This window comes from Canis lupus, chromosome 32 (genome assembly GCF_003254725.2).
Source record: "Canis lupus dingo isolate Sandy chromosome 32, ASM325472v2, whole genome shotgun sequence".
Taxonomy (NCBI): Eukaryota; Metazoa; Chordata; class Mammalia; order Carnivora; family Canidae; genus Canis; species Canis lupus.
Genome location: NC_064274.1, coordinates 32,027,195 through 32,045,850, shown reverse-complemented (window position 1 = coordinate 32,045,850; position 18,656 = coordinate 32,027,195). Strand labels below are relative to the sequence as shown.

Sequence of the window (18,656 nt, the reverse complement as noted above, 5' to 3'; positions counted from 1 at the left end):
TCTCCATCAATGCACTGGAGTTGGGGATAGAGACTCTCTTTTTCCAGTGATAGCCCTGCTCTACAAGTATACCCTGAAAATGGGGGAGCAGCTCTGGTCTTGGGTTGCCTCATTTGGTGTGGAACCCCTACCCTATGGTGAGTTAGGACAGGATAATTAGGCCACAGTGTTCTCAGCTTGCTCTGCTGAGAGTAGGGACTGGCTGAAGAAAGAGAAAGTTGGTCCTCTCAGTCATGCCTATGTGGAATAGAGTTCCTATAACGTGGTGCTGATGGGGGTAAGGGGGGCGATGAGAAACAATGGTTTCTCCTCCATAGTCAAACTACAGCTCTAAGCAGCTAGGGGGTAGGGAGTGAGGAAACTTCATCTTCTTTTTGGCCTCTTGGCTAACATGCTAGGGTTAGAGCTTCTGTAACACAGCACTGTGAGGGGGACATAATGAGGGAGAGATAATGGGTGGTGGCTCAAATGCCACAAAAACTCACTGTTCTGATATTTAGTAGATTTTCTCTAATGAATGTTTCTTGATATGCTGTATGCCCATAGGATAATTCCCAAGGACTGAATAATTGCTGTTTTTAAATAATTTTCACCAGTTAAATTGTTGTTTTGCTGGGGGAAAAGCCCACTGAGTTCCTTACTTCATTGTTTTGGAAATCCTGCTTTGGTTGTTTCTGGACATTAATTGTTTTTGATGATGAAGTGAGGTACAATTCCTGTAAGAGTAAATTGGATGATCCTGGATGGTGGATGGCAGGGTTTTGTTGTTGTTGCTCTTTTTTTAAGAAAGAGAGCAAGAGAGCAGGATGAGTGGGTGAAGGAGATGGGGGCAGAGAGAGAATCCTAAGCAGGCTTCATGCCCTGCGTGAAGCCTGACACAGGGCTCGATTCTCACATCCCTGAGATCATGACCTGACGACTAGTCTTTTTTGATTCAGTCCTGGGATCTTAAGCCTTTGAAGAGTGTTTATTATTTTTCATATGTCCTGTAATGGTCAAATTCTGAGTACAAAAGCTCAACTTCTGAGGATCCATTGAATCAAATGGTTCTTCTACTAAAACTTAAAAAAAAGTCTTTATTTACTTATATTTAAAGTTTAACAAATAAAAATCAATATGTTTCTTCCTTTCTCAGTTCCTCTCACACCCAACATTAAAGAGGCAATGTTCCTTCTTTGTTTAGCAGAGTCTAGCAAGTATTTTAGCTGATTTAATTCATTTTTTAAAGGAAAATTAACCAGAAATTAAAATCTCAGAATACTCCTGTTTTTCTCTAGTTGCTATCAATACATTAAATGTCACACCTAAATCTGTTTTTTGAAATAATGTTTAGCATAATTAAAATACTTTTTAAATAATACTTTTTAATTAGTATTTATAAACCCTTAATTAAAAATACTTTTTTAATTAAAATACTTTTTAAATAATACTTTTTAATTAGTATTTATAAACCCTTGGAAATGTTTTTAAAAGATGCAGAAATGTCAGAAGTAAATCAAGAATGCTCTGAGCATTGTGATTCCTGGGTGACTCAATCAGTTAAGCATCTGACTCTTGATTTTGGCTAGGGTCATGATCTCAGGATTGTGAGACTGAGCCTCACATCAGGCTCCAGCATGGACCCTGCTTAAGATTCTCTCTCCTTCTACCTCTCCCACCCCCTCTCTAAGAAAAAAAAATGCTCTGAGCATTAAAATCATTGCCCTCTTCCTATTCCCCACATTAAATCCCTGGTAGCCCCCAAAGAAAATAATAAGCAAAGAAGAAAATATGCCAAATATATATAAGAATAAAACTACCTTAAGTTATCATACATATTCAATGTAACATTTATAATTATATTGCTGTAAAAACACCTTTATTTATAGAACCAATTCAATGAAAAAAAGATTTTTCTGGCGTGTACCTGGGTGGCTGAGCCAGTTGAGCATCTGACTTTTGGTTTCAGCTCAGGTCATGATCTCAGGGTAGTGGGATAGAGTCCCACATTGGACTCTGCGTTCAGCATGTAGCCTGCCTGAGATTCTCTGCCTCTCCTTCTGCCCCTCCCCACCCCTTGTATATGCATACTCTCTCTCAAATAAATAAATCTTTTTTTAAAAAATAAATAAATCTTTAAAAAAAATTCCCAAACCAAACATTTTTCTGGTGCCTGTAATGTATTAGATAAATGAAACTCTAAGAAGCTAAAAATTTAGTAAGGAGATTAACATTTATGTAAAAATAAGTATATTCTAAGGCAAAATATGTGTTTAAGAGTTGCAAAGTACTTTTGACCTTTAATTCAAAAAAGGTCAATTTGGTTAAAAAAATTAAATCAGGAGAGTTGGCAAAAAACCACCACCAGCAGCAACAAAAACAATCATTAACAAATGCTTTCAAGTATTTAAATGATGTTAAAGAAAATTATATGGTGCATTTAATTGCTTTTGCCTTGTTATATAATAGAACAGTTGTATATAGCACTAATGTACTATAAACTGATTCTGTGGTTATCAAAAATATCTTTACTTCAGCATTTAATCACCTGCAAAAACTAATTTCTGCTTTTTATTTCTCTTCATCTTAAAGGCTGGCCCTATGTAGAGATCCCCTTATAAACAACTAAATAATGTTTAACTGAAGTTTTTAATGAATTTCACAACATATTTATTAATTTAAAAAATCTTAACATTTACTGAATATGACTTCGATCTTCAAAACATAAAGGAAACTGAGGAAGAGGGATTATGTAATTTTGTCAAGATCACCTGGTAACTGGTGGAGTGAAGACATACATTCAGGCATTCCGCTTTAAAGTCCATATTCTAAAGGCCTACACTATATGTTTTCTTATAAATATAAAATCAATCTTGTAATTTATTCACATTCTATTTGTTTTAATATATCAATTTTTATCAGCAGTTCAAACAGTTGAACTTGTCTGGATTCACTCATGTTCAGCAAAAATTAACGTTAAATTATTAAAAATGGTTTTGTGGTGTTTACCTTTGCTTTACTCTAGAGTATAACCCCTGGTCTCAAGTGTAATACTATTTGACTAGGATTTAAAACCTGTCTTTAAAAAAAAAAAAAATGTCAAACCAATCTCCAATTCTTTTTTTTTAAGATTTTATTTATTCATTCATGATAGAGAGAGAGAGAGAGAGAGAGGCAGAGACACAGGCAGAGGGAGAAGCAGGCTCCATGCCAGGAGCCCGACGTGGGACTCGATCACGGGACTCCAGGATCACACCCTGGACCAAAGGCAGGCACCAAACCGCTGAGCCACCCAGGGATCCCCCCAATCTCCAATTCTTAATCCCACCACTGCCCCCTACCTCCAATAAAAGAAAAGCAACATAAACTAACATAAAGACTAAGCACATAGAATACTTAATGGACAGATTTTTGGGGTTTCATTTTTCTAACTATATTCAGTTAAAAAAGAAAAATGTATCTTATTTGGACAGAAAATAATCCCCTTTTATTCCCTCCTGCAATTGTCTTGCCTTAGTAGTATGAACAATAGTACTAACATAGTAGAATGTGCTCCAATTATCACAGGAAGACTGCCTTTATAAATAACATAATTTCAAATGAATTATGGAGAGACAAAAATGAAGGAGGAAAAATGATAGGACCAAGCTGGGAGTCAGTTTCAGAGGCATTTTTAGACTGAGGAGTTTCCCTCACTTCCAAACCCTGGTATTCTTTTTCGTTCAATCCACTCCACCACTATCCCACTCAGCCTCTCAAAAGAAAGACATTTTTTTTGAAAAAGATCTTGTTACTTTCTTTCAAAAGGGCAGGAATCTCACATTCCCAAAACACCAACAAGACACAGTATCATATAGAGATAAACAAATACATGAAAACAAATAAGAAATTAGTAATTATAAATTATAAAAACAAACAAGCAAAACCTTCTGGGTCAGTTACAGATTAAGCCTTTTTGGGTTTTATTTTCTCCTTGCAATTTAGAACTGCTTACCATTTCAACTATAAATTCATAGTCCCATGTTCTCTCCCACTCCCTTTTAGTAGCCTCCAACTGCTCCTTTTTCTAGTCTGTTAAGGTAAAAATTGTGCTCAGATGCCTCGTTATAAGACACTGTTGGTTCAGGGTTCCTGTTACTCTTTCCATACTCTCAAGTCCTTTCAGCTGCTTCTTGCTGTTAATCCAATTCTTCCTATTTATTGTTCCAAACCTTTCCTACTCTTTTATCTTCTCCTTCCTAAGAGGTATCATTATTTCTTTTTCAGGTTAATCTATATTCATAATTCCAAATGCTCTCACTCATACATCTAAGTACAAAAATGGATTTTATACTGTAACAGAACACCTTCTTATTCCTAAAACAAAAGAAACAAAATAGAGATCCTGATTGGAATTATAACACTTATGGATTACGCAAGTCATACTTCCTTTAAAAAACAAAACCAAGAAAGGCAAGGATGTTACAAAATTAGAAGCACTAGTCAGAATCTAAAGCACCATCTAGATGAAGATGGATTCTTAAAAGTACTGTTCTTAAAAGATCTATTACTGAAGGCTGTTGTTCTGGTTGCTGGAATCCACTAAAAGAATCATCAACATTATGACTTCATGAATACCTCTTTTAAATCAGATTCTAAAAGAATGAGATTTTGCCATTGCTACAATGTGGATGGAGCTAGAGGGTATTATGCTAAGTGAAATAAGTCAGTCAGGGAAGGGCAAATACCATATAATTTCATTCATATGTGGAATTTAAAAAATAAAACATGAACACGGGGGAAAGAAAAAAAGAGGGAGGCAAACCATAAGAGACTTTTTTTCTTATTATTTGTGTTTACTTATTTGAGAGAGAGAGACAGAGTGCTTGCACATGGGGGTGGGGAGGGGGGAGAGGGAGAGGGAGAATCTCAAGCCAACTTGGTGCTGAGCACAAAGGCCAATGTGAAGCAATCCCACAATCCCAGATCATGACATGAGCTGAAATGAAGAGTCAAAAGCTTAACTGAAAAAAAAAAAAAAAAAAAAAAACAACTTAACTGACTGAGCCACCTAGGCGCTCCACTCTTAGCCTCAGAGAACAAACTGAGGGTTGCTGGAGGGGAAGTAGGTGAGTGATGTGTATAAAGGAGGGCAATTGTTGTGATGAGCACTGGGTGTTATATAGAAGTGATGCATCACTAAACACTACTTTTAAAACTAATACTACGCTATATGTTAAGTAACTGGAATTTGAGTAACTTAAACATTAGGAAAAAAATCAGATTTTAAGACAGGAGTTGTTAAGTTTGTACTTAGGCCACAAAAGTATAGCTTTATGAAAATTTGAAAATTCTACTTATGTTATTAATATCTTCTCCAAAAATAAATAAATAAATAAATAATCTTCTCCATGTTACATGTGAAGAGTGAAAGGTAAACATGATTGTTATGTCTAACAGAACTGTGCAAATATATGAACCATTCTTGTTGGAATTAAGTTGCCTTTAAAGTTATCTCTTTTTTTTTTTTTTTTTTAAATTTTTATTTATTTATGATAGTCACACAGAGAGAGAGAGAGAGGCAGAGACACAGGCAGAGGGAGAAGCAGGCTCCATGCACCGGGAGCCCGATGTGGGATTCGATCCCGGGTCTCCAGGATCACGCCCTGGGCCAAAGGCAGGCGCCAAACCTCTGCGCCACCCAGGGATCCCTAAAGTTATCTCTTTATCATTAATTTCTTACTAAGGTCTATAATGAGATTTTTGTCTCAGTCTCATAGCAAAGTTAACAGTACAAATGAATATGACAATTTTTCAAAAAGCTATGAAAATGCCACTCATATAACAATGCTTGGAACTTGTTTATTGTGTTGTACAATAATAGCTTCTTGTTTTTACACTGCACTTTTTGTCAAATCCAATGATTTGGATGATATTTTTCTTTGCAGTTCTGATTTAACCATCGTGGAGCAATTCTTTTAAAAGGAAATGCCTATTAAATTATTAATCAACCATTTAGATGGAGGGAAAGTTTGCTCTTCATTGTTTATGGCACTAAAGAATCTGTAGGAATCTGGTGTTATAAATAAGGGAAAGTATTTGGGTTATTACATTTCTCCTGGAAGAAAAAGTTTGAAAACAGTGTATCTACATAAAGCTACCTTATTTTATAATGAAGTATATATAATAGCTGTTTTAATTTTAGGTAAATGGTGATAGAGTGAAAATGACTACAAGTTTTCTGACCACTATAATAAAGTCTGTAGTTACATTCTAAAGTCATGATCCTCTCCTCTCAGCATGTTTTGCACCTGCATTTTATGCAAGATGTGTTATGCCCTACTTGTGGCAAACCTGCACAGACCTGACTGATTTACCAGACTGACAGCTACTTACTTTCAGGAAACCACACTCTGGTTCTTGGTGTGTGTCACGTCCTCCCTGAGTACCTCTAACCTTTGATTACTTAACTCCAACTCCAATAATTCACAATCCTTGACTCACAGAACAGCCTGGCTTTAGTCAAATTAGTTTAACTCAATAAATAATAATTTTTTTTTAAATTTTTTTTATTTATCTATGATAGTCACAGAGAGAGAAAGAGAGAGAGGCAGAGACATAGGCAGAGGGAGAAGCAGGCTCCATGCACTGGGAGCCCGACGTGGGATTCAATCCCGGGTCTCCAGGATCACGCCCTGGGCCAAAGGCAGGCGCCAAACCGCTGCGCCACCCAGGGATCCCAATAAATAATAATTGAATGCCTACCATGAGCAAGGTAAGTGCTGTGGAGTACACAAATTAAATTATCCATATTCCCTCCCATTAAGCTGTTTAATATTTAAGGAAGGATATGTACTCAACTTACCATATTAAAATACCACTGCACTCTCCCTTACTAATTAAAATGACCTTCACTTTTATAAAAGATTCATAGTTTCCTTTTATTTTTCTGAGCATTACTCTTCAGCTCAGGCAACTCTTCAGATTTCTAGACTTAATGCTCAACTCTGTATTCAACATTTCCATGTAGATGTCTCTTATAGGAATCTCGAACTCAACATGCTCTGTACCAGATTCATAATAATTTCCCTAAAATTGGTCTTCCTCCAGGGTCTCCTATCTCAGAGAATGGAACAACCCAGAAGTACAAGCAAGAAGCCTGTTAGTCGTTCTAGATGTCTTTACTTCCTTTGTCCTTTTTGGTCTACTTTTGTTGGCTCATTTTCCTTTGAGTTTATGTTAGAACTCTTCAGAGACTTATCTGTAGGCCATCTTCTCTTCTTACTCTATAGTCTTTCCTGTTGAAGATTCCATGTACTCTAATGATTTTATTCCTGGTTATATGGTTTATGTGCTGAAGACTCTCACTTTTAAAATCACACCCTGGCCAAGAGAAAAGTATTAGCAAAATATTTTTAAGCTCTTCAGTAAAAAAATAAAATAAAACAAAAAACCCTGTAGTTTAATTTTTATTTTTCCTCCATTTTTTAAAAAGAGTTTATCTATTTATTCATGAGAGACACACAGAGAGAGAGAGAGGCAGAGAGAGAGGCAGAGATACAGGCAGAGGGAGAAGGAGGCTCCATGCAGGGAGCCTGACATGGGTCTCGATCCCGGGACTCCAGGATCAGGCCCTGGGCTGAAGGCAGCGCTAAACTGATGAGCCACCGGGGCTGCCCTTTCCTCCATTTTTAAATGGAATCCCTCCCCCATTTTTATTTGCTTATTAGTCATTTGTTCAATAAACTTATTAAACACACACATTCCAAGTTAATAAACTTATTAAACACACACATTCTAAGTGTTTGGTCCTCCCAATACACCATTAGGTGAGTGTTGTTAGACTTCAGAAGCCAAGTGACTTCCCCAGAATCAGACAACCAGTCAGGATTTGAGGCAGGAGGCTTCTGACTATAAAGCTGAGCTCTTTCCAACTTTCCAATAAACTGTGATGCAAACCTTCATGTAAAAGAATTGAAGCAGGCATTAAAAAAAAAAAAAGGAAATACTTAAATTCATTATAAGGTGTGATTATATATATGATACTCCTTAAGAAATATATTTTTTAAGAGACGAAGTTTATAAGTCCATAATTAATTTACTTTTTCCTCTCTTCTTTCCACAAAGGATTTGAATTTACTTACAGTAGGAACAAATGAAATAATAAAAAACAGAGAACTGGAAGGTAGGATGGGTGGGAAAGAATTGAGAATCTAGATTGGGGAAAGATAACTTACCACAATTACTAAAACCAAACTTCAAATTTGGTTCTACCCTCCTAGGAAGTCAAAGCAAAAGAAGGGGCACAGCCAAGTAATTCTCACTTCCTTTAGTTCTCTGCTCAAATATCACCTCAGTGAGGCCTTCCATGATCACCTTATTTAAAACAGCAACCCTACCCCATAACCACACTCCCTACCACCTTCCCTCCTTTCATTTTTTTCCATAGCACTTATAACCCTGTTACTTGCTCATTTATTCATTGTCTTTCCCCCTACTACAATGCAAGTTTAATGAGGAGAGCAATTTGGGCTTGTTTCTGTTTGTTTCTTTGTATCCTGGGTACCTAGAACAGTGCCTGGAAAATAGTAGATGCTCAGTAAATTTTTTGAATAAATGAAAAAAAAGCTATGGAGAAAATATATGCTAAACAGAAAAATAAGGAACAAACAATATAGAAAACTACCTATAATACAATAACTATAATCAGTTATTAAAGCATCTGATGTTTACTATGATACAAATGGAGAAAGACAATATCTTCAGTATATGGACAGATTGTTAAAGCAACTGAAGTCTTAAAACAATAGCTAAGTATAAAGTGTGAAAGACAGATTTCTAAATAGTTAATCATTTAAAACTCCAAAGGTAAAATATTATTATTCAGAAATGGCAGAATTGTTATATCCTTTTAATTATATTACTGTTAAATATGCATACATATTGAATAATGAAGAAGTTTGGGATCTAATTTCCTCTTCATATATTTATTCTCCAGTGTTTTATACTGCATAACTTTATTGATACCAAAGATGGTCATATTAAGTGGTTAACTCTCTATGAAGAAATCACTTTGTTCTTACCCTTTTGTAAATTTAAAAGCTTAAACTAACGTACTTTTATACTCCTGTGAAACTCTTGAGTTGACAAAGTTGGCTTTGAAGTCAATAACCATTCAAAACATGTTATGATGAAACGAACAAGCAGTTGGGATTTATGTGCTAAATAAAACTCGACATAGATATGAAGCAGCAGTCTTGTTCTCACCAAAATTTTTCAGTAGTTATGTTAGCATCAGGTGAAGTTTAGCTATATAACGCAACAGAAAGAACTTCAAGTTTAAATCAATTTTTTCTTTTCACATATATATATATAAAACATGTTTTTTCATATGCACACTGGATGTTTATAAACAGTATTACCATGGGAAAAGATTAGAATAGAATTAATATTTTCTAGCAGCATGAGACAGTGTAAGAGGAGAGATCAAGTATTCTTACTATCCAAAAATTAATCTATCCATGTAGCAAATTTTAGAGATTTGTTTCTTTATTAGTACAACTAAGAATAAGTAAAAAAAATATGAAAACTCTGCATTGTTTAGAATATTGTTTAGCCTTCATAGCTTTTGAGGTATTTTATATCTATAATTACAGATAACCAATAGCAATGAAAAATAATCTTTATCCATAGACACACAAATAAATTTTGTTCCAGTGGAGTTCAATTGTTTTCCCTCTCCTGCCTATGGGAAAAAGCCAGCTTCTAATCCATTTGTAAGTTTATTTCAACATATCTTTTCCCATATACATTTTTTTTTTTTAATTTTACCTGTGAATCAGTTGTAACATTTGCTTGGTTCCCTCATTAATGATGAGTTAAATAAAATCCTTAACATGTGATCATTTTCTATTTAATGACCACTAAGCTTTTTTGAAAATCATCCTTTAGGGGATCCCTGGGTGGCTCAGCGGTTTAGCGCCGCCTTTGGCCCAGGGCGCGATCCTGGAGTCCTGGGATCCAGTCCCACGTTGGGCTCCTGGCATGGAGCCTGCTTCTCCATCCTCCTGTGTCTCTGCCTCTCTCTCTCTATGTCTATCATAAATAAATAAATCTTAAAAAAAAAAAGAAAATCATCCTTTAACAATACATTTATTAAAATGATCTGAATTTAAAATTTTATGTTGTCTCTGGGTTTTTTCTACTATCTTCTATGTTGAACTCAAGAAAAATTAAAAATAAAACTGCAAATTTAGACCATTTACATAACTTAATACCAGTTAATATTCCAAGATCCTATGTTCATTAGCCTTTCACCTCCTCAATAATGTGGTAGTTTTAAAATATAGCCTATCGGGACCCCTGGGTGGCTCAGTGGTTGAGTGCCTTTGGCTCAGGGCATGATCCCTGGGTCTTGGGATCAAGTCCTGCATTGGGTTCCCCACAGGGAGCCTGCTTCTCTCTCTGCCTATGTCTCTGCCTCTCTCTGTGTCTCTCATGAATAAATTTAAAAAACCCCACCATTAAAAATTATAAAATATGGCATATCAAGGAACATAATCCTTGCCTAAATTCTTACAAGTATCTTACCAGGATCCTTAGCTCAATGCACAACACTACTGGCTTCTTTCCTGTTGATTCTGACAACGGAGTATGTTCCTGTTATACACAAAGTCCTTTCTCTTTCAAAACTAATTTTTGTCATAATTGCCCCTGGGAGCCACATTACTTCAGCCAAAACATCAATTGAGGTTTTACCAGTAGTGTTGTTTTGGATAGAAGTTTTTACATACTCTGTACTACACCTCAGAGATGCCACAATAATTGAAGCATTTGCCACATGATATGATCTCTGCTCTCATGTTCTTCTGTGAGCCTGTGAGTGGAGAGTGGAGGGTGGCAGAGAATAAACAATTTAACAAACAAATTTTAAGATAATTTCAAATAGTTACAAGAGCTATGAGGAAAATATAGTAGTGGAATAGACAAAGGTGAGGTGGGTTGGAGGTTCTTTCTGCACTGTAAACCAAGCTGGGATCTCAGAGAAGTAACAGGTTGATGATGGATCTGTCAGGGAAGTTCTAGGGAAAAGAGGCCAGCCAAAAGCCCTGAGACAGAATGGAGCTGGCTATGATCTTGATCTTGACTATGATCCATATCAGAAATATGTTTTATACCTTGACCCAGCACATACCAGTACATATAAACTAAAATTCTACAAAATGATACTCATACCATGTATGACAGACTTTTTGACTATACTATCCTGTTCACAATCCATTAAATTTCATGGCCCAACACTGGCTTGATAGTTAAGAACTTAGGCTTTAAGCATGGGTTTGAATCTCAACTGCACAATTTACTAGCTGTGACACTTTCAATTAATTACTTAACCCCCCTGTGCTACAGTTTTTACATCTTTAAAGTGGGGGCAATAATAGTATATATCATGAGATCTGACACCAGATTTCCCTCCAGAAACACTGAACCAGTTTATATATTTAATTGTAGTGTATTCTTTAGATCATATAATTTCTCTAAACCCACACCACTTATCTTTTTAATCTTTAACAATTTATTAGATGAAAAATAATTCCTAATAGTTTAAGTTCGCATTTCTCTTATTTCTAGTGAGGCTGGGCATGTTTTCCTGCTCATTGGATATTAAATATAGTTGCATTTTCATTTCATACAAAATGTACAAAAATACAATGTTAAGCATATTTACTATCTAAAGCTTCACCTAACTGCAGCATTATATATTATACTTTATAACATGTTTATTATTAGGTTTATACTTGTTTGCCATTTCTCTTTCTTTTTAAAGGTTTATTTATTTATTTTACAGGTGGGGGGAAGTGGCAGAGGGAGAGGAAGAGAGAGAAGAGAAGCAGACTCCCCACTGAATGCAGAGCACAATGTGGGGGGCTCAGTCTCACGACTCTGGTATCATGACCTGAACTTAAATCAAGAGTCAGATGCTCTACTGACTGAGCCACCCAAATGCTCCTTGTTTGCCATTTCTAACTAAATGCTAAAGTTATAGCACTTATTATTAATTTCCACTTAACTCCCACTAAATTACATGGAACCAGTAAAGGAAAAAAAAAACTTTTTGAGGAGAAAAATCAATGAGAATATCAGCTAGTTCTTTTTTGTTTGTTTTAAGTTAGTTTGGTTTATTAAGGTATAATTTAAATATAGTTTGAGTCACCCTTTTTAATATACAGTACTGTAGGTTGTTTTTTAAAAAATTATTGAAGCATAATTGACACACACATTAGTTTCAAGTGTACTATTGACTAGTTCTTGAATTAGTCTGTTAAATTACTATAAACCAAAAAATACTAAAATTTGTATTCATTTCCATTTCAACCAATAGGATCCAATATTTTATTTTATTTTACTAAGTTTTAAATTTTTAATTCCAGTGTAGTCAACATACAGTATTATATTAGTTTCAGGTGTACAATATAGTGATATGACAGTTCTATACATTACTCACTGCTCATCATGATAAATGTACTCTTTAATCCCCATCACCTATTTTACCCATCTCCTACCCACCACCCCTCTGGTGGCCAGCAGTTTGTTCTCTATAGTTAAGAGTTAGGATCCAAGCTGTTAAATCACAATTGCAAATATACCCAAATGAAACCATCAAGTATTCAAAAAGATAACACACAATTTCAGCCAAAGCTATTAAACATATTTAAAAAGTTGTCTATGGGGTGCCTGGCTGGCTCAGTCAGTAGCGCATGTTACTCTTCATCTCAGGATTGTGAGTTTGAGCCCCTCATTGGGGGTAGAGATTACTTAAAAAAAAGCTACCTATTATAGAGGAGGAGAATTGTTACATAATAAAAAATATAATTAAATAAGGGATCCCTGGGTGGTGCAGCGGTTTGGCGCCTGCCTTTGGCCCAGGGCGCGATCCTGGAGACCTGGGATCGAATCCCACATCAGGCTCCCGGTGCATGGAGCCTGCTTCTCCCTCTGCCTGTGTCTCTGCCCCTCTCTCTCTCTCTCTGTGACTATCATAAATAAATAAAAATAAAAAAAAAATTAAAAAAAAATAAAATAAAAAATATAATTAAATAAGAAGAAAAGGGCTATGCATGAACTAATTAGGCCATAAAGTGAAGAATATGATTAATTCAAACTACAGGTTAAAAATTTCTACATTTTGTACTTTTCCTAAAATCTACATATTTTTTAAGATATGAAGTATCTGGTGACATTAAATACCTCGTATGTGCAGGGCGGTACACTACATGTTACCACAAGAGGGAACAGCTTGTCTACTGAAAATAGTCAAAGTCAAATATGTTTCCTTAAAAATGATTCCCCCCCCCTTTTTAAGATTTATTTATTTGAGAGGGAGTGCACATGCACATGCATGAGCAATGGCGAGGGGCAGAGGGAGAGAATCCTCAAGCAGACTCCTCACTGAGCACGTAAGCTGACAAGGGGCCTGATGCCACAACCCATGAGATCATGACCAAGAGTCCGATGCTTAAATGACTGAGCCACCCAGGCACCCTGACTTTCCTTTTTAACTCTCAACTTGGGGAGAAATAATAATATTTCTATTATATGTTATTACTTCTGAGCACCATGAATAAGGAATTCTGAATTCAATCAGATTGACGAAATTTGCTGGTCATGGGAAATCAAATATAAGTTCCCTGCCTCTGTAGATGGTCTGTGTAAGTTCAAGTGAAATTTTGATCCAGAAGATTAAAAAAAATCAATTTTTTCAGATGAACTGAAAAAAGAATTTAAAAATCTCAGAGATGTTAAAAACATAATATCAAAGAGAATAGTAAAAACCACAAATAGAAATTTAATTTAAAAAATTTTTTTATTTATTCATTCATGAGAGACACACAGAGAGAGGCAGAGACACAGGCAGAGGGAGAAGCAGGCTCCTCGCAAGGAGCCTGATGCGGGACTTGATCCCTGATCCCAGGATCACACCCTGAGCCAAAGACAGACGCTCATTCCCTGAGCCACCCAGGTCTCCCAAAATTTAATTTTCTTAACACTGTGTTTAGATATTAAGTATTAATGATTTATCCTACATTTTCCATAAAGTTCAAAACATTTGCAGTCTGCTTTCCCTTTGATCAGAACACTGATAAGCTATAGTTGATGCTGTAAGAAAACAGCAACAACAAATAAAGCCAATCATCTCCTCCTCCTTTGCCAAGATAGCTGCCAATGAGGTTAAATGGGAAAAACAAAAACAAAAACAAAACACTGTGTATGGGGAAACAGAAGACAGAATACATCTTTTGCATCAAGTTAACTAGAAATTCAGTTTCTCTGCTGAAATGAAAGCACTCTTTGCTTGTCTTATCATTTCCCTTAAACACACACACATATACACACACATCTCACACAAACACACAACATACTTAACGAACCAAAACATGACTAGTAGGGACTCCAAAGTTTTTTGAAGGCTGCTACAGCAAGATAAGATTGCAACTCTAGAGAAGAAGGCAAAAAATGAAGATAGTGTCCTAAGGCTTGAAGAAGGTGGGAATAAAGATAAAGAGTTTCTTTACATATACTTAGGCCTCTTTGGACAAGCTAATGTCATGGTACTTTCATTTTTTTCCTTTAACTTTGCTTTATCACTTCTGTTGAATAGGAAATTGAGAATAACTTGTACAGAGGAAGGTGGATATTCTTTTTCCTAGGAAGAATCAGTGACTCACAATAGAAAAAGTAATCAACTGAAGATACCCACTATCATAATTTAGGTTGGCAAGTTAATTTTTTTAAGATAAATATTAAATAGCTAATTTATTTCATTTTTAGATTAGCAAATCTTAATAGTTTATTCAATACATAAGTAATACTTATTCTATAAATCTGAACATTATATATACTAAGTTTTATGATGTGGTTAGTTGAGAGGGATAAGAAGGGAACCAGAGGAAAAAAGGAGAGGAAAAGTGAGGATATAATAAGGAGCTAATATTCATTGAAGGTCTACTATATGCTAGGTATTTTGTACACAAAATGTCACTGAATTTTTATATGAACTTTAAGAAGTAGGTCGCAATATACTCATTACAATGAGGAAATAGGATCTCTGAAGGATTAAGTGATTAGAATGACAAGGCTGGTGAAATAGTAAAGCCAGAATTCAAACTTAGAACTGTTATACTCCAAAACCCTTTTCATTGTTCCATAATGATTAGCTTCTGCAGAGGAGAGAAGGTAGGAGACAGGAGATGTATGGAGAAAAAGAGAAAGTAGCTGAGATGGTTAGGGAGAATAAAAGACTGTGGGAGAATGAGACATTCAATGGGAAGAGAGAGAAAGGAGATGAATAGTAGGAAGGAGGGGTGGAAAAGGATGTGAGAGAGAAAGCAAAATATAGAAAGTTGTTTAAAAGAAGTTGTTGAAAGAAGAGAGAGGAGAAATGATCAGTTGAGGGACTACATGTTTGGCATGTAGATTTCAGAAAATAAATAAATAATTTTTATTATCCATTGAAATATCTATTAGCAGAGTAATTATTTTCAACAACTCAAACCACTGTAACCTAATACATCTTGAGATGGGTTTCTCAAATTTGGCACTATTGACATCTGGGCCAGATAATGTTTTGTTGTAAGGGACTGTTCTGTGTAGTAGAGGATGTTTGGCCATACCCCTGGACTCTTTCTATTAGATGCCAGTGGTATCCCCCTAGTCTTAACAATGAAAAATATGTCTAGACATTGCTAGTGTCTCCTGTGAGCAAAATTGCCCCAGTTAAGAACCACTGATTTAGAGGTTCCACTCTGTATAATGATAAAAACAAATAAAAGATGCCTACCATATGTGAAATTATTCCCTGAGTTACTCTAAAGACTGGACGCCCTTGGGAACAGGATGAGGTTAAGTTTAAAGCTGAATTCACTAAGCTCATAATACTTGTTACAGTTATTGCTTGAAAACTTGAGAAGTATGAAAGAGAGCAGATCTTGCTACTCAAAGTGCAGTGCCTTCACCAGTGGCATCAGCATCATATAGGGACTTGTTAGGAATGAAGCACCTTAGCCTCACCCCAGATCTACTGAATCAGAAACTGCATTTTAACAAGAGGCACGGTTATGCTCTTGGCTTTTTTCGATGACGATTTTGGACTTATGTCCCTAGCAATCTTAGGAAAACATCATCCAGTTTCCTCAATCCAGACCTTGGGACCCCCTTTTCCCCAGCATCACACCCACCTGATTGACTGAAACACTATCTAGGACATACCATTCGGCAAGATATGGTAGTGGAGCCTGTCTTTAAATCTTTTGACTGAGGGACTCTTGCACAACACAAAGTTAGGGTGGGCTATGGGGTTCTTGGAAGATTGGAGGGTAGAACGGAGGCAGCCACCAGTCTGCAGCTCATGTGTTGTTGCTGATCAGCTGCCTCACCTGGTCAGCACAAAGCAGCAGCATCTGGGCCCGCAGTTGCTTTCCCTTTCCCAGGGTTCTCCTCAAGCTTCTCCAACTCCTCATCCAGATGTGTGTGTTTAGCTATTTGAGAAAAGGCCCTGGCTGCTGCAGGTCATCCACACTGGCAAGAGGGGAAGCAGTGAAAATCAAAGTTCCAGTTAGTTCTCATGGAGTTTCAGCACATGCTTATGGGTTCTAGGCTGCTCCTGATTCTCTCCATTATCTACATACATTTCCTTCCTAACTGCCTGCCCAGTGGACCTCAAGCTCCAACATCAGACTTACAGACTGCTTAAACAGTTCCCACAATTGCTTAAGACCAAATTCCTCTATGAGAGAAATAATACACATGTAAAAAAATAAAAGTGTGAAAAGTAGTAGATATAACCAGATAATCTAGTTTTGAACTACGCAGTCTAAGGGAGAGCAGGAGCTTTGTAGAGATTGTTCTCCCATTATGCTGGAGTCCTCTCTGCATATATGAACACACTAGCTTTAGGATTTGGAGACCTGGGTTCTGGTCTTCTCCAGAACTAGTTAGTTGTAGGATCTAGAACAAATCACTGGCTTGAGGAACAACTGTTGATTTCTTATACCTCACCAAGAGCTCAAATGTACCCTTCTAGGGAATAGTTAAATGACTTCCTTATATCTATATCTACTATGTCGAAGGGCAAATATGGTGAATACTATGGACTGACTTGCTATCCTGTATTCTCTTGCTACTCAAAAGTGCAGAATGTGGACATAGCATCAGTATCACTTGGGTGCTTAACAGAGATGCAAAATCTTAGGCCTCATCCCAACCAAGGAAATCACAATTTGCATTTAACAAGAGATGATTTTAATGCACATTAGAACTACAGAACCCCTTCCCTTTACAGTGACCTAAATGTAGAGGCTAGAAAACTTGAAAACCTCATTTCTTAGATTTCTTTTTAGTGTGGATTCTGTTTGAAAATTATGCCCCAAAGCAATCATATATATGATTATTAAGTGCTAGGGATTGCTGTAAGCACTTATTAACTTATATAATCCTCCCAACAATCGTATAAGGTTGATACAATTATTATTCCCTTTATACAGAGAAGAAACTAAAGTCTGGAGAGGTTAATTTACTTGCCCAAAGTTATAGTTAGTAAGTGAGATTTCTATGGAACATACTCTGGAAAGTGCTTTTATTTTATTTATTTTTAATTAATTTATTTAAAGAGAGAGCATACAAGCATATGCGTGACAGGGAGGAGCAGAGGGAGAGGGAAAGAGAAAGAATTTCTCCAGTAGATTCCTGGCTGAGCGTGGAGCCAGGGAGGACTCTAAGATCAAGGCCTGAGCTGAAACCAAGAGTCAGACACTCGACTGGCTGAGCCACCCAAGTGCCACTGGCAAGTACCTTTATAAAGGTTTCTTCATTTATTCACCTACATATCTATGAATTAGCATTGATCTGAAAGTTCTAGGTTTCACAAAGGCCAGAAATAAAAATGAAGCATTACCACTCGAAAGGAAGCAAAATCAACCTTATCTATAGACTGGATGATTATATATCTAGAAGATGCAAAAGAATCAAAAGAAGATGCAAAAGATACTGGTATTTATTAACATAAGAATTAACAAAAGAATTCAGAAAGGTAACTAGTTAAAAACTAAATATATAAAAACCAGTAGCTAGAAACCAGCAGCAAAAGGATGATTTGTGGGAAAAACATCCCTTTCACAAAACCAACAAAAACATAAAAGCTTAATATAGATTTTAGTATTTGTAATTACTATAAAGGATTGTAAAACTAGGGAGAAAATGGATTATTCAATGATTGGGGGAAAAAAACAGATTAGCTCCATACCTCACACAATACTTAAAGTTATTCTAAAGAGACTAAATATACAGAGTTTTTTAAAAAATAATACAACATAGAATACACACACACAAGAAAATATTGGTGGATATTTAACTTGGGATAAGCACCCAAGTGATATTTAAATATTTAATATTTAAAATATTGGTGGGTATTATATTTAATATTGGTAGGATTAAAAAGAACGTTCTAAAGATATAGATAGATATGTGTATATATATATTGTGTGTGTGTATGTTTGATAGACGTGGACGAAGTTATCAAAATAAATTCCTTTAGCTGATAAAAACTTAAAGCATTTCTAAATCAAAAACATCATAAACAAAATGATAGTCAAGAGCAATCAGGGAAAATATTTATAATCAATGTGAAATAAGAGATTAATATC

The 18,656-nt window shown here is 35.9% G+C and overlaps 1 protein-coding gene and 1 long non-coding RNA gene across 2 annotated transcripts in view; one reads left to right on the top strand and one right to left on the bottom strand.

Moving 5' to 3' along the window:
• The window catches only part of FAM241A (family with sequence similarity 241 member A), a 44,208-nt gene that overhangs the window by 21,061 nt on the left and 4,491 nt on the right, over positions 1–18,656 (bottom strand). The gene's annotated exons all lie outside the window — the stretch shown is intronic.
• LOC125754172 (uncharacterized) lies at positions 616–11,149 on the top strand. Its single transcript, XR_007407719.1, has 3 exons — positions 616–5,087; positions 6,545–6,733; positions 7,069–11,149. It is a non-coding gene; the product is annotated as an uncharacterized LOC125754172 (long non-coding RNA).